A 6,000-nucleotide genomic window follows, 5' to 3' on the forward strand; every position below is an offset into this window, starting at 1 on the left:
CGCTGCTTGAGCAGCAAAGGTAGCATCCTTAAATTTCATGTTCCAATTCTGCCAGCCAACAGAAAAATTACCATTACCATCTCCAGGAAATGATTGCCCATGTTCCAACCTTTCATCCTTGAAACCTAAGTGGCATAAACTACCATCATCAACACAATATTGCCATGAATGGTCTACAACAGCTCTGGCAGCTAGGCTTGCATGTTCTGCAAACTCAGCTGCTGCTTGAGCAACTGAGGTAACATCCTTAAATTTCATGTTCCAATTCTGCCTGCCAACAGAAAAATTAACATTACCATCTCCAGGAAATTATTGCCCATGTTCCAATCTTTCATCCTTGAAACCTAAGTGGCATGAACCACCATCATCAACGCAATATTGCCTTGAAAGTTCTACAACAGCTCTGGCAGCTAGTCTTGCATGTTCTGCAAACTCAGCCACTGCTTGAGCGGCAGTGGTAGCATCCTTAAATTTCATGTTCCAATTCTGCTTGCCAACAGAAAAATTATCATTACCATCTCCAGGAAATGATTGCCCATGTTCCAACCTTTTATCCTTGAAACCTAAGTGGCATGAACCACCATCATCAACACAATATTTCCTTGAAAGTTCTACAACAGCTCTGGCAGCTAGGCTTGCATGTTCTAAAAGTCAGCATATTTTGCAAACTCAGCCCCTGCTTGAGTAGTAGAGGTAGCATCCTTAAATTTTATGTTCTAATTCTGCCTGCCAATAGAAAAATTACCATCTCAAGGAAATGATTGCCCATATTCCAACCTTTCATACTTGAAACATAAGTGGCATGAACCACCATCATCCACACAATATTGCCTTGAAAGTTCTACAACACCTCTGGTACCTAGGCTTGCATGTTCTGCAAACTCAGCCGCTGCTTGAGCAGCAGAGGTAGCATCCCTAAATTTCATGTTCCAATTCTTCCTGCCAACATAAAAATTACCATTACCATCTCCTGGAAATGATTGCCCATATTCCAACCTTTCATCCTTGAAACCAAAGTGGCATGAACCACCATCATCAACACAATATTGCCTTAAAAGTTCTACAACAACTCTGGCAGCTAGGGTTGTATGTTCTTCAAAGTCAGCCGCTACTTGAGTAGCAAAGATAGCATCCTTAAATTTCATGTTCCAATTCTGCCTGCCAATAGAAAAATTAACATCTCCAGGAAAAAATTGCCCATATTCTAACCTTTCATCCTTGAAACCTAAGTGGCATGAACCACCATCATCAACACAATATTCCCTTGAAAGTTCTACAACAGCTCCAGCAACTAGGCTTGCATGTTTTGCAAACTCAGCCGCTGCTTGAGCAGTAGAGGTAGCATCCTTATATTTCATGTTCCAATTCTGCCTGCCAACAAAAAAATTACCATCTCCAGGAAATGATTGCCAATGTTCCAACCTTTCATCCATGAAACCTAAGAGCCATGAACCACCATCATCAACACAATATTGCCTTGAAAGTTCTACAACAGCTCTTGCAGCTAGGCTTGCATGTTCTGCAAACTCTGCCGCTTCTAGAGCAGCAGAGGTAGCATCCTTAAATTTCATGTTCCAATTATTGCTGCCAATAGAAAAATTACCATTACTATCTCTAGGAAATGATTGCCTATGTTCCAACCTTTCATCCTTGAAACCTAAGTGGCATGAACCACCATCATCAACACAATATTGCCTTGAAAATTCTTCAAAACCTCTGGCAGCTAGCTTTGCATGTTTTGCAAACTCAACCACTGCTTGAGCAGCAGAGGTAGCATCCTTAAATTTCATGTTCCAATTATGCTTGCCAATAGAAAAATTACCATTACCATCTCCAGGAAATGATTGCCCATGTTCCAATCTTTCATCCATGAAACCTAAGTGGCATGAACTACCATCATCAACACAATATTGCCTTGAAAGTTCTACAACAGCTCTGGCAGCTAGGCTTGCATGTTCTGCAAACTCAGCCGCTGCTTGAGCAGCAGAGGTAGCATCATTAAATTTTATGTTCCAATTCTGCCTGCCAATAGAAAAATTACCATTACCATCTCCAGGAAATGATTGCCCATGTTCCAACCTTTCATCCTTGAAACTTAAGTGGCATGAACCACCATCATCAACACAATATTGCCTTGAAAGTTCTACAACAGCTCTGGCAGGTAGGAATGTATGGTCTGCAAACTCAGTCGATGCTTGAGTAGCAGAGGTAGCATCCTTAAATTTCATGTTCAATACTGCCTGCCAATAGAAAAATTACCATTACCATCTCTAGGAAATGACTGCCCATGTTCCAACCTTTCATCCTTGAAACCTAAGTGGTATGAACCACCATCATCAACACAATATTGCCTTGAAAGTTCAACAACAGCTCTGGCAGCTAGGCTTGAAAGTTCTGCAAAGTCAGCCACTGCTTGAGCAACAGAGGTAGCATACTTAAATTTCTTGTTCCAATTCTACCTGCCAACAAAAACATTACCATTACCATCTCCAGGAAATGATTGCCCATGTTCCAACCTTTCATCCTTGAAAACTAAGTGGCATGAACCACCATCATCAACACAATATTTCCTTGAAAGTTCTACAATAACTCTGGCAGCTAGGCTTGCATGTTCTGCAAACTCAGCTGCTGCTTGAGCAGCAGACGTAGCATCCTTAAATATCACGTTCCAATTCTACCTACCAACAGAAGAATTACCATTACCATCTCCAAGAAATGATTGCCCATGTTCCAACCTTTCATCCTTGAAACCTAAGTGGTATGAACCACCATCATCAACACAATATTGCCTTGAAAGTTCTACAACAGCTCTGACAGCTAAGCTTGCATGTTCTGCAAACTCAGCCAGTGCTTGAGCAGCAGAGGTAGCATCCTTAAATTTCATGTTCCAATTCTGCCTGCCAACAGAAAAATTACCATTACCATCTCTAGGAAATGATTGCCCATGTTCCAACCTTTCATCCTTGAAACCTAAGTGGCATGAACCACCATCATCAACACAAATTTCATGTTGCAATTATGCCTGCCAACAGAAAAATTACCATTCTACATCTCCAGGAAATGATTGCCCATTTTCCAACCTTTCATCCTTGAAACCTAAGTGGCATGAACCACCATCATGAACAAAATATTGCCTTGAAAGTTATACAACAGCTCTGGCAGCTAGGCTTGCATATTCTGCAAACTAAGCCCCTACTTGAGCAGCAGAGGTAGTATCCTTAAATTTCAAGTTCCAATTATTGCTGCTAATAGAAAAATTACCATTACCATCTCCAGGAAATGATTGCACATGTTCCAACCTTTCATCCTTGAAACCTAAGTGGCATGAACCACCATCATCAACACAATATTGCCTTGAAAGTTCTACAACAGCTCTGGCAGCTAGGCTTGCATGTTCTGCAAACTCAGCCGCTGCTTGAGCAGTAGAGGTAGCATCCTTAAATTTCATGTTCCAATTCTGCCTGCCAAAAGAAAACTTACCATTACCATCTCCAGGAAATGATTGCCCATGTTCCAACCTTTCATCCTTGAAACCTAAGTGGTATGAACCACCATCATTAACACAATATTTCCTTGAAAGATCTACAACATCTCTGGCAACTAGGCGTGTATGTTCTATAAACTCAGCAGCTACTTGAGTAGCAAAGGTAGCATCCTTAAATTTCATGTTCCAATTCTGCCTGCCAACAGAAAAATTACCATTACCATCTCCAGGAAATGATTGCCCATGTTCCAACCTTTCATCCTTGAAACCTAAGTGGCATGAACCACCATCATCAACACAATATTGCCTTGAAAGTTCTACAACAGCTCTGGCAGCTAGTGTTGCATGTTCTGCAAAGTCAGCCACTGCTTGAGCAGCAGAGGTAGCATCCTTAAATTTCATCTTCTAATTTTGCCTACCAAAAGAAAAATTACCCATGTTCCAACCTTTTATCCTTGAAACCTAAGTGGTATGAACCACCATCATCAACACAATATTGCCTTGAAAGTTCTACCACAGCTTTGGCAGCTAGGCTTGCATATTCTGCAAACTCAGCCCCTGCTTGAGTAGCAGAGGTAGCATCCTTAAATTTCATGTTCCAATTCTGCCTGCCAATAGAAAAATTACCATTACCATCTCCAGGAAATAATTGCCCATGTTCCAACCTTTCATCCTTGAAACCTAAGTGACATGAACCACCATCATCAACACAATATTGCCTTGAAAGTTCTACAACAGCTCTGGCAGCTAGGCTTGCATTTTGCAAACTTAGCCCCTGCTTGAGCAGCAGAGGTAGCATCCTTAAATTTCATTTTCCAATTCTGCCTGCCAACAGAAAAATTACCATATCCAGGAAATGATTTCTCATGTTCCAACCTTTCATCCTTGAGCCTAAGTGGCATGAACCACCATCATCAACACAATATTTCCTTGAAAGTTCTACAACAGCTGTGGCAGCTAGGCTTGCATATTCTGCAAACTCAGCCGCTGCTTGAGCAGCAGAGGTAGCATCCTTAAATTTTATGTTCCAATTCTGCCTGCCAATAGAATAATTACCATTATCATCTCCAGGAAATGATTGCCTATGTTCCAACCTTTCATCCTTGAAACCTAATTGGCATGAACCACCATTATCAACGCAATATTGCCTTGAAAGTTCTACAACAGCTCTGGCAGCTAGGCTTGCATATTCTGCAAACTCAGCCGCTGCTTGAGCAGCAGAGGTAGCATCCTTAAATTTCATTTTCCAATTCTGCCTGCCAACAGAAAAATTACCATATCCAGGAAATGATTTCTCATGTTCCAACCTTTCATCCTTGAGCCTAAGTGGCATGAACCACCATCATCAACACAATATTGCCTTGAAAGTTCTACAACAGCTCTGGCAGCTAGGCTTGCATTTTTGCAAACTTAGCCCCTGCTTGAGCAGCAGAGGTAGCATCCTTAAATTTCATTTTCCAATTCTGCCTGCCAACAGAAAAATTACCATATCCAGGAAATGATTTCTCATGTTCCAACCTTTCATCCTTGAGCCTAAGTGGCATGAACCACCATCATCAACACAATATTTCCTTGAAAGTTCTACAACAGCTGTGGCAGCTAGGCTTGCATATTCTGCAAACTCAGCCGCTGCTTGAGTAGCAGAGGTAGCATCCTTAAATTTTATGTTCCAATTCTGCCTGCCAATAGAATAATTACCATTATCATCTCCAGCAAATGATTGCCTATGTTCCAACCTTTCATCCTTGAAACCTAATTGGCATGAACCACCATTATCAACGCAATATTGCCTTGAAAGTTCTACAACAGCTCTGGCAGCTAGGCTTGCATATTCTGCAAACTCAGCCGCTGCTTGAGCAGCAGACGTAGCATCCTTAAATTTCATGTTCCAATTCTACCTGCCAACAGAAAAATTGCCATTAACATCTCCAGGAAATGATTGCCCATGTTCCAACCTTTCATCCTAGAAACCTAAGTGGCATGAACCACCATCATCTACACAATATTTCCTTGAGTGTTCTACAACAGCTCTTGCAGCAAGGCTTGCATGTTCTGCAAAGTCAGACGCTGCTTCAGCAGTAGAGGTAGCATCCTTATATTTCATGTTCCAATTCTGCCTGCCAATACAAAGATTACCATTACCATCTCCAGGAAATGATTGCCCATGTTCTAACCTTTCATCCTTGAAACCTAAGTGGCATGAACCACCATCATCAACACAATATTTACTTGAAAGTTCTACAACAGCTCTGGCAGCTAGTGTTGCATGTTCTGCAAAGTCAGCCGCTGCTTGAGCAGCAGAGGTAGCATCCTTAAATTTCATCTTCCAATTTTGACTACCAATAGAAAAATTACCCATGTTCCAACCTTTTATCCTTGAAACCTAAGTGGCATGAACCACCATCATCAACACAATATTGCCTTGAAAGTTCTACCACAGCTCTAGTAGCTAGGCTTGCATATTCTGCAAACTCAGCCCCTGTTTGAGTAGCAGAGGTAGCATCCTTAAATTTCAT

This window comes from Nicotiana tabacum, chromosome 4, assembly GCF_000715075.1.
Source record: "Nicotiana tabacum cultivar K326 chromosome 4, ASM71507v2, whole genome shotgun sequence".
In the NCBI taxonomy this organism is placed as follows: Eukaryota; Viridiplantae; Streptophyta; class Magnoliopsida; order Solanales; family Solanaceae; genus Nicotiana; species Nicotiana tabacum.